Raw genomic sequence first — 17,625 nt, 5'->3', positions numbered from 1 at the left:
TAGGAAAAGTCTTATTAGAGTAGACAATAGGTAGTATTAAAAATTATTTTGTGATGAAAACTTTTTCAATGAAATAAAAGCCAAAACATTCAATATAAAAGTATGTTAAAAAAACAATATGTATCTCATAACTAGAACAAGTTAACTAGTGATGAGCAAATTGCCCGTTTAACCCCTTAAGGACAGAGCCTGAAATGGCCTTAATGACAGAGACAAATTTTATGAATATGACCAGTGTCACTTTAGTCATTAATAACTTTAATGCTTTTACCTATCCGGCTGATTCTGAGATTGTTTTCTCGTGACATATTGTACTTTACATTTCTGGTAAATTGGAGTCGATACTCATAACAAATCTTTATGAAAAAAACCCAAATAAGGTGAAAAAATGTGAAAAAATGCATTTTTCCAACTTTGAAACTTCTTTGCGTATACAGAAAGTGGTTATACCACATAAATTATATATTAAATAGCATTAGCAACATGTCTACTTTATGTTGGCGGCATTTATTAAACTATCTTTCATTTTTTTTAGACGATAGGAAGCTTAAAACATTAGCAGCAAATTTCCAAATTTTCAGTAAAATTTCAAAATCAGATATTTTTAGGGACCTGTTCAGGTTTAAAGTGTATTTGAGGGGCCTGTATGTTAGAAAGCCCCACAAAGCACCCCATTTCAGAAACTGCACCCCCCAAACTCTGCAAAAGCATATCCAGAAAGTGTTTAAACCCTTTAGGGGAGTCACAGAAATAAAAGCCAAGTGTGTAAGGAATTTGAAAATTTTAATTTTCTGTGCAGAGATTTTATTGTAATCCAATATTTTTCATAATTATAAACCAATTACCAGAGAAATGCACCCCAATAATTATTGCCCCGTTTCTGCAGTTTATAGAAATACCCCATATGTGGCCCTATTGCGCTATTTGACGCAACCACAAGCCTCAGATATAAGGGAGCGCCTAGTGAATTTCAACGCCTCCGTTATATTTGGTCATTTTTGACTGTACCACTTCAGGTTGGCAGAGGCTCTGGGGTGTCAAAACCTAAAAAACACCCCTAAAGGGACACCATTTAGAAAACTACACCCCTCAAGGAATGTAACAAGGGGTGCGGTGAGCATCTGGACCCCACAGGTGCTTCACAGATTTTCCGAACAATATGGCGTGAAAAAAGAAAAATTTATTTTTTACACTAAAACGTTGTTCTAGCCTTCAATTTTTCATTTTCTTAAAGGGATAAGAGGCAAAAAAAGACAAAAAATGTGTAGCGCAGTTTCTCCCGAGTACAGAAATACCCCACATGTGGCGATAGAGTGCCAAGGGGGCGCAGGACGAGCCTCCAAAGGGAAGGAGCGCCAATTGGCTTTTGGAAGCTGAATTTCACTGAAAAGGATTTCAAGGGCCATGTCGCATTTACAGAGCCCTCGTGCTGCCAAAACACTGGAAACCCCCCACAAGTGATTCCATTCTGGAAACTACACCCCTCAAGGAATCTAACAAGGGGTGCAGTGAGCATATGGACCCCACTGGTGACGGGCACAAATGTGGAACAATGTGACGTGAAAGGGAAAAATTTCATTTTTTCACTTTCATGGCACAAATGTGCCCGTCATCAAGGGGTCCATATCCTCACTGCACCCCTTGTTAGATTCCTTGAGGGGTGCAGTTTCCAGAATGGGGTCACTTGTGGGGGGTTTCCAGTGTTTTGGCAGCAGGAGGGCTCTGTAAATGTGACATGGCGTTCATCATCCATTCTAGCCAAATCCAACCTCCAAAATCCAAATGGCGCTCCTTCCCTTCGGAGGCTTGCTCTGCGCCCACATGGCGCTTTATGTCCACATGTGGGGTATTTACGGACTCGGGGGAAATTGCTCTACACATATTGTGTGTTTTTTTCTCTTTTAACCCCTTGTGAAAATGATAAATTCAAGGCTAAACCAACATTATAGTGTAAAAAATGTAATATTTCATTTTCACGCCACATTGTTCCACATTTGTGCCCGTCACCAGTGGGGTCAATATGCTCACTACACCCCTTGTTACATTCCCTGAGGGGTGTAGTTTCCATAATGGGGTCACTTGTGGGGGGTTTCAACTGTCTTGGCAACACAGAGGCCTTTTGAATGCAACATGGCCCCTCGAAATCCATTCCATCCAAATCCAGCCTTCAAAAACCAAATGGCGCTTCTTCCCTTCGGAGGCTTACCCTGCACCCGCATGGCGCTTTATGTCCACATGTGGGGTATTTCCAAACTCAGGGGAAATTGCTCTACACATTAAATGTTTTTTTTATCTTTTAACCCCTTGTGAAAATGAAAAAACATGACAAGATTAATGATTTAGAGTAAAAATTTTACAAAAATTACACTAAATGTTGGTCTAGCCTTGATTTTTTTCCATTTCCACAAGGGGTTAAAAAAGAAAATGAACACAAAACGTGTAGGGTAATTTCCCCTGAGTACGAAAATACCCCACATGTGGACATAATGTGCCATATGGGCACAGGGCAAGTCACCAAAGGGACAGAGCGCCATTTAGAGGCTGGAATGGAGGATGGAGGCCATGTCGCAATTACAAAGCTCCTGTGCTGCCAGGACAGTAGAAACCCCCGACAAGTGACCCCATTCTGGAAACTACACCCCATAAGGAATCCAACAAGGGGTGCAGTGAGCATATGGACCCCACTGGTGACGGGCACTTACGTAGAACATGTGCCGAGAAAATAAAAAATACAATTTTTTTCATTTTCACGTCCCAAATGTGGCCGTCACCAGGGGGCCATATCCCCGCTGCCCCCCTTCTTAGATTCCTTATGGGGTGTAGTTTCCAGAATGGGGTCACTTGTGGGGGGTTTCTACTGTCCTGGCCGCACAGAGGCTTTGTAATTGCATCATGGCATCCTCTAATGGGAATGGCGGCCATACCTACTTAGCTGGGGAAAAGGGACAATTCTAATTTATTTGGGGGTATTAGGCCAATTATTAGTTTATAAGGTTGAAAATGACAGGTGTCCATCAAATTCAACCTGTGTTGATCCAGAGGAAGGCAAAAAAAAACCCTCGTAAGACAGACGACAGTAGCCTCATCACAGGGGAAAAATTCCTTCCCGACTCCATAATGGCGATCAGAATAATCCCTGGATCAACGTGACCCCTGAAATAGGAATAAGGGACAGAATTTAGATAATGTAGAACCCCAGTGACGTGTGGTGCACCTTGGAGCGATCCAGTATGCAGAGGCCGGGGGGATCAGGACAGGTGTCACACTGGAAAATGTTGTCCTTCCTGATCCCCCTGTTACACCACACTCTGCACTTCTTCTGGGGTCTCCCTTTCTCCAGTGTGGGGGACGTCACCTGGAAAATGTTGCCCTGGTGCGATACGGGGTCCTTCATATCCAGAAGTGCTGGGTCCGCTCCATGGCTGCTAAATATTAGGGCGCTATTACTACTTCTGATATGTTCGGATCGTGCCGCAAGCTACAGGGCAGCGAGAGACCAGAGGAGGGGGCGCTGGTATAAAAGTTATCCCCGTACAGATGGTGACCTTTATCCAGCAGTGGGAAGATCAGTTCCCGGACGATCTTCCCACTAACTCCGAGGATGGGGGGGGAGGGGGCATCTGGGGGCTGGATTCGGGTGTCCCTTCCTACATACACTCTAAGGGTATGTGCACACTGCGGAATCGCGACAGATAACCCTTCGTGCATTCCACAGCTGGCACCCACCGGCGGACTGATGCAGGCGCGCGTCTCCACACGTGTCATAGACTCCATTCTATGCACGGGCGGATTCCGCTCTCCGTCCAACGTGTTCATTCTTTGGATGGACGATGGAATCCGCCCGTGCATAGAATGGATTCTATGACACGGGTGGAGACACATGCCTGCATCAGTCCGCCGGCGGGTGCCAGCTGTGGAATGCACGAAGGGTTATCCTTCGCCATTCCGCAGTGTGCACGTACCCGAAATCTGTAAGTGTACCCTAAGGTACGCTCACAGAGTTTGTAGAATTTCACTCCATACCGTCATCTCTTATTGGGACGGTACTGGCGGAAAAGATGTGTCTGGGGGGCAGCGTACGCTACACTACCCCCAGACACGTCACTGGAGGATGAGGATGATGAGGATGAATGGAGGAACGAAGGACCCCCCATTCATCCTCACTGGCTGTTTCGGTGTCGGAGGTAATAATAACGTATCCCTCTGACGCCGAAAACACCCTGGGGGCCATCTTTATACGGGGATTAGTATATGGGGTATGTAGTGGTGTAGTGTCAAACTTTATTCAATGTAGTGTGGTGTAATGTAGTGTTTTTTACGTGTTTTTTTACAGTAAGTATAAAAAAAAAACCTACGCCAACAAAGGAGTTGCTGATAAATGCCGCAGTTATGTGCGGCACTTATAAGCAGACCGTGGCAGTAGAATATAGAAAAAAAACACCCTACGCCAAAAAGGAGGAGTTGCTGATTAGCAGCGCACTTTCGTGCGATGCTGATCAACACTCAGCGGCGATTGGGTGCGGAAAATAGAAAAAAAAAAATTTGAAAAAAAAAAAAAAAATAAATTCTGAACATCCCTGTAGCTGCTGATAAGTGTATTACACATATCAGCCGCTAGAGGGCAGCAGAGCGCAAAATACGGAAAGAGCCGACGCTGGAGCCGAAAATAGCCGAGAGAAGCCGAACGTGACGTCACGGAAGAAGCCGAAGACCCGAACGAAGACGAGGATGCCGCGAACCCGGAAGACGCCGATCAGGAGCCCGGGACAGGTGAGTAATGTACAAATACCTGCTCTGGACCCCTCGGCTGCCTAGCTGAGGGGTCCAGGGCAGGTATTTACTATATTGTGGGACTCTGATCGCCGTGCCACCGGCCCGATCGCCGTGAATGGCCGGCCGGTACCGGCCGGCCGTTCACGGCGATCGGGCCGGTGGCACGGCGATCACCATTACTTTTTACAGTAATGGCGGTCGGTGCCGTCCTCGGACAGCACCGACCGCCATTTTTTTCCGGGTCATCGGGTCGCCGATGACCCGGAAAGGTTCCGATCGCCGCTATTGGCTGATCTGAATTGATCAGCCTATAGCGGCGATCGTAAGCACGGGGGGTGTTAACCACCCCCCGTGCCGTGAAGCTAAGATGGCCTGCTATGATTTATAGCAGGCCATCTTCCCCGACCGCTGTGTGTGAACACGCAGCGATCGGGGAAACATCGGGCGTAAATTTACGCCCTGATGCGCCAAGTACCAGGGCGCGAGGGCGTAAGTTTACGCCCGATGTCGTTAAGGGGTTAAAGAAGCAAAACGCTTTGTTTGATTGGCAAGCAGCTTATCAGCTGGCTGCCCTTCAACTGGCTGCTCCACTCCCTGCTGCTTCACGCCAGGTGTTGCGAAAATCTGATTCCAGTCCTGGGAAACTTCTCGCAGTTTCCCAGGGCTGGATCCAGCTATTCCCGAAACCTGGGGTGGAGCGCTAGGGAGTGGAGCAGAGTTGAAAGACAGGTGGTTGATAAGCCGCTTGCCAATCAAACAAAGCGTTTCGCTTCATTTAGATGGGCGATTTGCTCATCTCCAGTTATAACAAATAATGTATAAACACATTTACTGATATCAAACAGTTATACAAATTTGTAATTTACTTCTATTAAAAAATACCATGTCTTCCCATACTTATTAGCTGCTGTAAGTCATGCATTAAGTCCTGTTTTATTTTCAGTCAGACACGCTCTGCTGACATCTCTGGCCTAGACAGGTCTCGGTTTTCTATGAATCCCCATAGAAAACCTCTCCTGCTCTGGACAGTTCCTGTCTCGGCCAGAGATGTCAGCAGAGAGCACTGTGTCTGACTGAAAATAAAACAAAACTTCCTGCATGACATACAGCAGCCGATAAGTATGGGAGGACTTGAGATTTTTTTTTATAGAAGTAAATTACAAATCTGTATAACTTTCTGATACCAGTTAATATGAAAGAAAAAGATTTACACTGGACAACCCATTTAAGTATGTAAGTCCCTCCAGTTGGCAGAAATGTAATTTTCCCCATTAACCAGGTTTCCCATGTAGTTTCCCCAGTTCTGTAGTAGCTAAATCTCCTCTCACCAAAATAATTTTTTTTTTTCATAAATTCCACCATACTCACCTAATCTCCCAGCTATCGCAAAGCACTCCAGTGTCTTCTATTCCTTTCCTGCTTTGATTAAAAGCACAAAGGTGATGTTATCGTCTGCAGCTCTGTGTAAGTGAAGAGGAGACTTCCCTGGCTTCTTGTGGCCGCAGGCATAAAGCGGTCTAAAAAAGAAAAAGTCGTGGAACGGCTCCGGATAGCTTATTAACACACAATACAAAGTTGTATAACTTTGTGATGTGTGTTAATTAAGGGAGGAACGCTGGAGTTGTCCTTTAACATTTCTTCTGGCAGGGCCCATCTGCCTACTCACCTGATGGCATGTGTACCCCTGCTATACCCCCTGCATTAGGTTGATGCCCTGGTCTTATTTTCCTCTCTCTATGAAAAAAAGCTTACATGCAGTTTATGAATTACTTTGTTTTCTGGTTATATACTTACTGTAGGTACTGTAAATATACTTCAGCTTACCAGCAGATGACTGGCTATTGCCCTTAGAAATATTCTGTTACACTGTAGTATTCATTGTTCCTTCAGGTAGGGGTAATGGGGGAGATTTATCAAACATGGTGTAAAGTGAAACTGGCTCAGTTGCCCCTAGCAACCAATCAGATTCCACCTTTCATTTTTTAAAGAATCCTGTGAGGAATGAAAGGTGGAATCTGATTGGTTGCTAGGGGCAACTGAGCCAGTTTCACTTTACACCATGTTTGATAAATCTCCCCCAATATTTTTATTTTGGTTCTGTCAGGAACTTACCCAACCGGGATTCAGCGCCACTCTTAGCCTCTGGGCCTTGGCGCCGTCTTCCTGGCCTGGGCCACATGACATCACAGAGACCTGATGCCGTCCCTGGTTACCAGGGGTGCCCTGGGCTCCAGTCACGTGCGGCCGCTCAGCTGAGCAAAGTAGTGCTCAGCTAAGCAGAGTTTTGCTCAGGCTGAGTGGCAGGTGCTCCAATGTGTCCAATGTGGTTGGGATCAGGACTCAGGAGTCCGGACCAATCACGTTCTGGTCCGGGCTCATGGTCCTGTATTTAGAGAGCCAGCGGTCAGTTCCTGATTGCTGGCTATTAGGTTAAATCCCCGGATCCCAGCTCCCCTGTCTATTTCTGTGATTCCTGTTCCTAATCCCTCTCCCTTGCTTGACTTTGTTATCTGACCTCCCACCTGACCTTTCGACTATCCGATTGTTTAATGACTTTGTACTGCGTTGCCCATGTGGTTCTGACTTGGCTTGTTCACTATCCGATATTGTGTTTGTCCGTCTGTCTTGTTCTGTGTCTCACATACTCAGTATAGGGAACGTTTTTGTGGTTGTCCGCGGCTGCCTAGGGCTGATTGAGGCAAGTAGGTAGGGACAGTGGGTGGGTTCAGACCTAGAGCCAACTGTCTTGTCTTGTACGTACCTCCCAGTCCTGACAGGTTCAGTTGATGTTACTCTTTCCTATTTGTAAAAATAGTATATTCTAATAGCAGATTTATTCAACAACTATGAATGAAATGCATGATCCTTATAAAATTTAACTCTTAAAAATAATAAAATAACAACAACTATTTATTGCGGCTGCAACACAGATAGAATAATCCTGATATGGCAGGCTGCACAGTTTCCCGTTTTCTGAAATGGTCCTCAAGGATCCCTGCAATCTACCAGCAATCTTTAAGCAAATTAGGAGTTAATGCTGTTACTTTTTTCTTGTTTGTGGATACATTCCCACGTTACTGCCAATAATTGGAGTATACCTATTTTACAAACTTGCAAAACATGAAACCCTTAGAGTGGTGACAAGGTGATTATAGTTCTCTCACCGTTTTTATTCAGTTCCTGTGAGTCCACTTTATGATGCGTAGTGGCTACTTCCTTTCCCTTACTTCTCTGGCCAGGCACAACACAGAACCTACTCCTCTTTGCTATGCCAATATCATAGTTCTGAAGAAATTAAACTGGAGTGAACAGTCTGGCACTGTGCTTGGGGTGACTCAGATGACATGTGAGGGGAAAAGGGGCATTTGTAATGCACTAGCTTTTCAAGGTGCTATATAAGTAAAAAGGGAAACAGCAACAGCAGCACAGCAGAAAGCGGCTACATCACAAAAGCAGTCCTGGCCTAAGTTTTGAAGTTCTGCTGCTGTTGCTGATAATGTCCACAAGGGACAATTGGCCAAAACTTTATGGGTGGGTAAAATAATAGAAAAGCCTTAATTTACTTTTTAAATGCAGAGTGGGACCTCTGGAGTATAGCATAGGCCCTCTAGAGGGGTAATACACGCTCAGATTGCCGGAGCCGCACTTTCCATTGTGTGAGCTGTCAGTATTGTGCGGCCGCTTTTCAATGAATAGCGGCCGTACAAAACATGTCAGTTTTTCCTGCGGCCGCTAAGGATCCCAGCTGGAGTGTATACTATGTGTATACGCTCCAGCCAGGATTCCATTGTCTGCAGTGCAATGTAAATTTTCTATTAATCACGGCTGTTGTTGGCAATGGCCCTGATTAATGGAAAATTTACGTTGTGTGAACGTGGCCTAATTAAGTGTTTGCATCTGTAAAACCTGCATGTAATGTCCTTAATTTATGTGTAGACCCTATAAGGTGTCCAGATTAGAAAAATACTTTAATCTGCTGTTATGGTCTTACAGGGCAGGGGACGCTAGTAATAGCTTTATTAATTTGATGTGCTCGGCGATTTTTGTAAAATCCTTATTGCAATGATAATGATAGTGTTTGGTGCACTGTGTACTTTACCCCTCAGTGCATGATCTGCCTGCCCACCCACCCACTGCGGCACTCTGCAGTGATGAGTGGCCTGGAGTTATGGCACTGCACAGTGACACAAGAAAGCCCACTGGAGAACTATGAAATACAATATGATTTTGGTCTATTGAAATCAAAACCAAGATTTTTAGCCTCAGTACTAAGTGTCCTGCCTGAAGGAAACAAAACACTGCTCATCACCTGCTCAATACCATCCCTACAGGGATTCATGGTGGCAGCTACCTACTGTGGGAGTGTTTTTCAGTGGTCTGTTAAGGAAAGCTGAATGAAGCAAAATACAGAGATATTTGGCATTGCTGTAATTATAGAGACCCTCCCTCTGTCTGTCTGTGCTGATAACGTCCACAGATGAGAGGGGCATGTTCCAATCAATGACCAATAGCTGCCAAATGTTACCATTATTGCTGTGAAACTGAGTAGCTATTAAGCGTTGTATGCAGGTTTGGTTTCAACCTCATTTAATGCCAAAAGACAGCCGCAAATCATGATCATGGTCAATATGAAAAGACGACCGTCCATAAAAACGGCCTGTATTTCGGTGTGTAAACACAGCCTTTTATCTGTTTTCCATCCACTCCTGGTTTCAGTTACTGTAAGAATACTGACCAAAATACCATGCGTGGACATAACCTTAAGACAAAACTCATATCATGATCCATCACATGGCAAACTACAGAGCTTTTCAACCCAAGTAGCATTCCTTCTAGTCATTATAACAGCACTTTTCTTTAAAAAATAATGCATCCCTAAAAATAGAGTAATTGAGAAATTACTGGTTTGCATTCATCTCCCTTTTTATATGTATGCATGCAAGTTAATAGAGAGCCACATTTTCCTGTTCGCTTCAGTAGTGCTCGTTTTATACAGTTTAACTTCACAATTCAAGAGTCATTGATGTCAGGTCCTAAGGGCATGCTTTGGCTAGTATGACTGCCTAAATGAAGTATGGCACCCTTATTAACTTGTCAGGGGAGGATGCAGCTGCATCATTTGCTCACCCATTTGCTTAACTTAAATAAAGGTTGGTGGTGAGGCTTCTGTGGCATTGTGCTCTCTAGCTAATTATCAGCGTATTTGTTTTACAGACAATTAGCCACCTGGTTCTTTCTCCTACTAAACTCAGGTCATCATCATGAGTTACATCTGCTTCTTCAGGCCCTAGACTTAAAAAAAAATCAAGATAATGCTGGCTTTGATTAGCAAAATCACATCGAGACCTTGAGAAGGTGGGCACAAGCACATTGAATTCTCACAAAGAATTTGACAGCCATTCACCTTCCAGAATTCTGTAAGGAAATGTATGAATTTAGACGTATTTTAGTACAACCTGAGTTATAGTTATCATTACATCCTGCTCATATTATTTCAGGATCATGTAATTGTTGTTATAATAAATTATACCATAAAATATCATTTTTTTTCCCTATAGGAAATATTTGTTTATGTGTGTTTAATAAATTCTGTATTTATTTCAACTATTCCTTTTAATCATAAGAAAATAATAATACAGTATATAGTCGAAAGGGTTAAGGGAGATCAGAAAAAAAGTATTTTCCAGAAACTGCATCGCTTTTATACTTGGGTATTCTCTGGTATTGCCGCTTAGCACAATTCACTGTAATACCAGACAAAGTCCATACAACGGAGTGGTGCTGTTTCTATGAAGTTAACAAAAAGAGATGGGTAGGCACTAGAGGCATTTTATTATTGGTGGCTGAAGAAGGGCTTTAAAAAAAAAGATTCACTCATCTCTAGTAGGTACCACAATAAATCTTTAGGGCGCTAAGCTATTGTATTTATAAAACACATTATCCAGTTAAACGGGAATGCACATGAAAATAAACTGGCTACACATCAAAACAATGTAACAAACAGTATTTAATAATACGGAATTACATGATTAGGCTCAAAAACACAAGTCTTCCTATACAAAGGGTACAGTGACTGAGGTCGTTGAATGCCATAGAAAATCTACAGAAACAAAATGCCAGGGGATCAATAAGGTGAGTTTCTTTATTTTAACCCCTTAAGGTCCAAGCCAATTTTCGTTTTTGCGCTTTTGCTTTTTCCATTTTATGTTTAAAAGTCCATAGCGCTTGCATTTTTTCACCTAGAGACTTATATGAGCGCTTATTTTTTGCGAAACCAATTGTACTTTGCAATTATAGGCATAATTTTTCCATAAAATATGTTGTGAAACCGGAAAAAAATCATTTGCGCTGTCAAATTGAAAAAAAAACGAATTTGTTTTGATTTCGGGGAGTTTTGCATTTACGCCGTTCGCCCTATGGTAAAACTGACTTGTTATGCATGTTCCTCAAGTCGTTACGATTACTATGATATATAACATGTATAACTTATATTGTATCGGATGGCCTGTAAAAAATTCAAACCAATGTTAACAAATATATGTCACTTAAAAATCGCTCCATTCCCAGGCTTATAGCGCTTTTATCCTTTGGTCTATGGGGCTGTGTGAGGTGTCAGTTTTTGCGCCATGATGCGTTCTTTCTACCGGTACCTTGATTGCGCATATACGACTTTTTGATCGCTTTTTATTACATTTTTTCTGGATTTGATGCGACCAAAAATGCGCAATTTTGCACTTTGGGATTTTTTTGCGCTTACGCCGTTTACCGTGCGAGATCAGGAATGTGATTAATTAATAGTTCGGGCGATTACGCGCGCGGCGATACTAAATATGTTTATTTATTTATTAATTTATATTTATAAAATGGGAAAAGGGGGGTGATTTGGACTTTTATTAGGGGAGGGGATTTTTTATTAATAAAAACACTTTTTTACTTTTTTTTTTACATGGACTAGAAGCCCCCCTCGGGGGCTTGTATATACATAGCACTGATCTCTCATAGAGATCAATGCTGTATATACACAGCAAAGATCCATGAGATCGGTCATAGATTGCTATGGCCTGCTGCAGGCCATAGCAATCTACTGCCGAGCCGGGATCAGCGTCATTCCGACGCTGAGGCCTGGCACGGCCAGAAGTACGGATCTCCCCCCCGCGATCGCATCGCGGGGGGGAGATCCGACCCACTAGACACCAGGGATGTTGTGCATAAAGCACTTCAATGCAGCTGTCAGGTTTGACAGCTGCATTGAAGTGCTTAATTAGCCGGCGCGGCAACGGGACCCGTGCCGGCTAACAGAGGCACTGCCCGGCTGCACGTGTCAGCCGGGATCAGCGCCGTTCAGAGCGGGGTCCCGGCGGGACCCCGCTCTGAACACCCCCCGCGGCGCCATGACGTATCAGATACGTCATGGGTCGCTAAGGGGTTAAACAATTAGACCACAGATAATGGGTAATTCCAATTATCCTCTGTTTTTGCCTTCCCCTGGATAAACACAGTAGGGTTTCCCTATTTTGAACCTGAAGGACTCTTGTCTTCTTTCAACCTTATTAACTATGTTACTATGTTTATATGGTTCTGAAACTGGAGCCATGGTACTTCCTGGTGGATATAATACACACTTGTTGGTTTTGTGTAGTTTTAGAGCAATTTTTCCTGAATGTGGCTTAAATTACATCCGTACTTCTGCGGAACAAGAGGTTCATCCAACAGTTTTTTTTAAAGAGGATGTATCACCAGGTACATCCTTATTAACCTGAACCCACTGATCGAGCACGTTTTTCAGACCGAGGCCCAGTTGCTGTGCACGGCACCGTTCTATGCACCGGAACCGGCCGGTGCTCAAGCACTGGAGGTAGGCTGGCCTGCCCCCAGTGGGAGGGAATTCCCTCCCCTGTATGGCGCGGCTCCATTAGAATGAATGGTTGAGCAATGGCCAGTTCCGGTGCATAGAAGGGCGCTGGGCCTCGGTCCAAAAAATCACAAAAGTAAGGGTTATCTGTTTGGCTGCTGTCTAGCGATTTTTGCCATATACCGCAGCTCTGGTGTCCAGATATTTCCCCTGTCTTCCTGTTCCCCTATTTGGGATTCATTCTCATTGGGGAAGGGGGGGTGGGTGGACGTGTACTCGTCAAATGACGTAGACTGTCAGCGGAAGCTTAACAGGTTACATCTCTTACATGCCCATACACATGTCAAGGGCCAATAAGCTGCATCCCAGCCTGTGTTGCCGCCCCCTCTGTGTGCAGATGCTTTTTCAGTGCAAAAAGGATAACAATAAGGCATGGGATTAAATAATAATGGTAACCCCCCCCTGCTGTGAATAAGCCCTTCCCCTGCCGGTAACCCCGCCACTGGCGGTACATCTCATCGATTGCCCACCCCCTGCCCCCAAACTCCATTGTACAAGTTTCCTCCCCCCACACACACACAAACACACTGACCTGTTTCTTCTGATCGGTGAAAGTGCTTCTTCTCCAGCACCTGGGAGACAGATGCAAGCTGGGCAGGGCTGTCAATCAAGCGACTGCCTTGCTGGAGTGAGCGCATAGGGCCGGTACTTCCTGTGTTTCAACTCTTTTTTGTAATGGAGAAAGAGTCGAGAATTTGGCCAGTATACCAGCGAATAATAAATAGTGCAAACAGTTAAATATACAAAAATATATTACAATACTGTCAGTAAGCCCAGGATCTGTTGTTTAAAGAAAAAAAATCATAACAACAGGTACTCTTAACCCATTTAGATGCTGCTGTCAAAACTACATAGCAAAGAGAAACTACATGGTAAACAGCGTAAAGATAGTTTTGCACCATATTGTATGAAAAAATCCGGCATGTCATTGGTATTTCAAACAAAGACCTGTAGCTAGAAACATTAAAGCGGTATGACCACTAAAAGGGGAACTAGGGTGTGGGTCGTATCAATGCTTGGGGGTGCTATCCACACCCACAGTGCTCCTAACTGCTTCCTGGGCAGAGGATTTCAGAATAAACAGCATGGGAATGGCACAAAGAATGGAGGTAAGAGACATACATTCATCCTCAGTGCCCTGTGCCCTCTAGGGAGTACGAGGAGGAAAAAACTGAGGTGTGAAAATTTTAATTTGTTCATTTCTTAAGAGGTTAACAAGCTTAACCACTTTCATGCAGTCTGAAGCATGAGTCATCTTGGTGGTCCCTTGTTGCTTCTCCCTGCCCCACCAGCCTGGATTGATAGATCCCTTTTAGTGATGAGCGAGTACTAAAATGCTCGGGTGCTCGTTACTCGAGACGAGTATTTCCCGATGCTCGGGTGCTCGTTTTGAGTAACGAATCCCATTGAAGTCAATGGGAAACTCGAGCATTTTTGCAGGGGACCTAAGTTCAGCAGAGGGAAGGTCGTGTGAAAACCTGTCAACCACAGAAAATGATGGAAACACCACAGAAATGGACAGGAAACAGCAGTAATACAGGGATCGGCATTACCAGGGTTAGCGATCCTCTGCAATAATGCCGATCCCTGAATTGGTTAATATAATCAATTAATAAAACAAAGTTTTGTTCTAAAAAAGTTACTTTCGTTGTTCAATAATTTAATTAGGCTATGTTCACACATGGTATGAGACCGGCCGTTCCGTGATACCGGCCGGGCGACCATTCCGGCCGTGGAGCTCTGATGCGGGCGCATCAGCGTGCGCCCGCATCAGAGCTTCCCATAGCCCACAGTGATGCAAACGGCCGGAGCCGCTTGCTTCACTGTGTGAACTGACAGGTCTTTCTGTGGCCGGAATTCACTGAATGACCTGTCATTTTTTTCCGGCGCCGCACAGATCCCGGCGGGAGCATATACGATGTGTGTACGCTCCGGCCGGGATCCAATTGCACAAAAGGCTATGTTCAACTCCGCAAAATTACGGGCGTAGTTCTACGTAGTGTGAACATAGCCTTAAAACGAATCCATACTTGTGCAATTAAATATACTGTTAAAATAAATATATATAAATGTATATTTATATATATATATATATATATAGATATAGAAATCGCCCACAGCACACCGGTCGTATCAAAGAAAAGTGAATTTATTTCATTGTGAAACAGCACAGCAAACAGTTACATAGCGACGTTTCGACGACCTCCGTCGTCTTTTTCAAGCATGGGTGACCGCAGTTTCGCGGCGTGTGCCGCTTTGACGAACCCTTCGTCAAAGCGGCACACGCCGCGAAACTGCGGTCACCCATTCCTGTCTCCCCCGCTACCCCTGCATACCAAAATAAATTGGATGGTCTGAATAGCAACAAACGGTGAGTGCCCTGCGTTTTCTTCTTTATATACTTGTTACACGTGTGAATTCTGGCAGGAGCACCGCCGACATATGGTCCAGGCTACCCCAAGTGTGATCAGCGCAAGTGAAGCCCAGGTAGTGCCATCTAGCTTTGTTTCTCCACTATAGTTTACTGTAATAATTAATACTTTAATGAAAACATCAAATGTTTCATTTGGCTGAGCGCACATATAAAGAGCCGGTCCGCAGCACAGTGGCTTCATTGTGCCGCGGACGGCGAAGAGAGAAGATGGAAGATAGAAGAGAGAAGATCAAGACATCGGAGGATGAGTAAGTATAAAGCTCTCCCCACCCCCTCCCCTGCACTACACCCATCCCAGCAAGGAAGGGGGGTCACTAAACCCCTTCCTTGCTGGTATGGGTGTGGTCTGGAATCAGTCTGGCCCCCAAGGGGTTAGGTGGGGACCCTTAATTCACCCCCTGGAGGCCAGATTGTTCTGTATGGCACCCAAAGGGTTAAGGGGGATGCAATGCATCCTCCCTTAGCCCCTTGGATGCCAGACTGTAAGCAGCGATCTGTAAAGATGCTGCATACTGTAAAGTTCACAACACCGCTCACAATGATGGGTGTTGTGCTCCTGTTTGTGTGTTTTTTCTGTGTTTCTCCCTTTTTGTTTTTCAGATATCGGTATCCTGTGGATTACTTCGGATTCGCTGGACTACGTAGATGACCAGCGTTTTTTTGGATTTTTTTTTTTTTTTATAAAATGGTCAATGAGGGGTGTGGGGGTGTTTTTATTTGAATAAAAAAATGTTTTCACTTGTGTCTTGTCTTTATTTCTTTACTATATAGACTTAGTAGTGGAAGCCGTCTAATAGACGGAATCCATTACTTAGTCCAGGCCTAGTTTTAGCCGGTATAAAATGGCTATCACTAACCCCCCATTATTACCCCAGTACCCAATGCCACCAGGGGTACTGGGAAGAGCCGGGTGCCAGTGGTTCCGGAGCGTCAAAATTGGCGCTCCTGGACCGGGCGGCAGCAGGCTGGTAAGATTTAGGCTGGGGAGGGCCTAAACCAATGGCCTTTCCCACCCTGGTGTTACCAGGCTGCTGTTGCTTGGTTTTTAACCCGGCTGGTTATGAAAATAGGAGGGACCCTATGCGTTTTTTTAAATAATTTATTTATTTAAAAAAGAAAAGCGAGTAGGGTTCCCCCTATTTTCATCCGAAGTAATCCACAGGATACCGATATCTGAAAAACAAAAAGGGAGAAACACACAAAAAACACACAAACAGGAGCACAACACCCATCATTGTGAGCGGTGTTGTGCACCTTACAGTATGCAGCATCTTTACAGATTGCATTGCATCCCCCTTAACCCTTTAGGTGATATACTGAACAATCTGGCCCCCAGGGGGTGAAGTAAGGGTCCCCACCTAACCCCTTGGGGGCCAAACTGATGCCAGACCGCACCCATACCAGCAAGGAAGGGGTTAAGTGACCCTCCTTCCTTGCTGGGATGGGTGTAGTGTAGGGGAGGGGGTGGGGAGAGCTTTATACTCACCCTCCGATGTCTTGATCTTCTCTCTTCTATCTTCCATCTTCTCTCTTTGCCGTCCATGGCACAATAAAGTCACTGTGCTGCGGACCGGCTCTTTATATGTGCGCTCAGCCAATCAGCTGAGCGCACATATGAATCAAAATGTTTATTTTAATAATGCTATTGTGATAGGATAATTAGAAGAAACATTTGATGTTTTAATTAAAGTAAAAAATATAAATTATTACAGTGAGCTCTATTGCCAGCAATATAAATTAACGGCTTTAATAGAGCTTCCTGTAATAGTTAATATTTAATTAATAAAACACATTTTCGTTCTAATAAAGTTACTTTCGTTGTTCGATAATTAAATTAAAACGAATCCATACTTTTGCAATTAAATATACTGTAAATAAATAAATATATATTTAAATATACATTTATTTATATATATTTATTTTAACAGTATATTTAATTGCACAAGTATGGATTCGTTTTAATTAAATTATTGGGTTGGGTGGGTTGGGTGTGGCGGGTGGGGGGTTAGGGGAATTATTGTTTGATTGGTTGTTTTTTATGGATCTGTGTTTAGAGCTAGCTATTGGAGGGGTAGGTGGAGGAATGTTTTTTTATGGCTTCTACTGATCCTACTTGTGCTGATTCTATTTTATCAATGTTGTTGATTTGTGATATAAAATAAAAGAATATAAAAAAAAAAAAAAAAAAAAATTATTGAACAACGAAAGTAACTTTATTATAATGAACCTTTGTTTTATTAATTAGTTATATTAACCAATTCAGGGATCGACATTATTGCAGAGGATTGCTAACCCCGGTAATGCTGATCCCTGAATTACTGATTCCATGCTTCCCAGGGAGCTTTAACTTTATTAAAACAGCTAAACAAACAATTGTTTAGCTGTTTTATAAAACTCGAATCCGAATCTTTGCAAGATGCTCGTCCAAGTAACGAGTACCATCGAGTACCCTAATACTCGAACGAGTACCAAGCTCGGACGAGCATGCTCGCTCATCACTAATCTC

General features: G+C 43.8%; 1 long non-coding RNA gene across 1 annotated transcript in view; it reads right to left on the bottom strand.

Moving 5' to 3' along the window:
* LOC138784750 (uncharacterized) overlaps nt 1–6,656 on the bottom strand; it is a 29,825-nt gene extending 23,169 nt beyond the window's left edge. Inside the window, exon 1 of the long non-coding RNA XR_011361931.1 lies at nt 6,568–6,656. This is a non-coding gene — a long non-coding RNA (uncharacterized lncRNA). The remainder of the gene's footprint in view (nt 1–6,567) is intronic.
* Nucleotides 6,657–17,625: the final 10,969 nt, after the last annotated feature.

The sequence above is a fragment of the Dendropsophus ebraccatus genome, chromosome 2 (assembly GCF_027789765.1).
Source record: "Dendropsophus ebraccatus isolate aDenEbr1 chromosome 2, aDenEbr1.pat, whole genome shotgun sequence".
In the NCBI taxonomy this organism is placed as follows: domain Eukaryota; kingdom Metazoa; phylum Chordata; class Amphibia; order Anura; family Hylidae; genus Dendropsophus; species Dendropsophus ebraccatus.
Note: the sequence above shows the minus strand (reverse complement) of the source record. Positions and strands in the feature narration are given on the sequence as shown.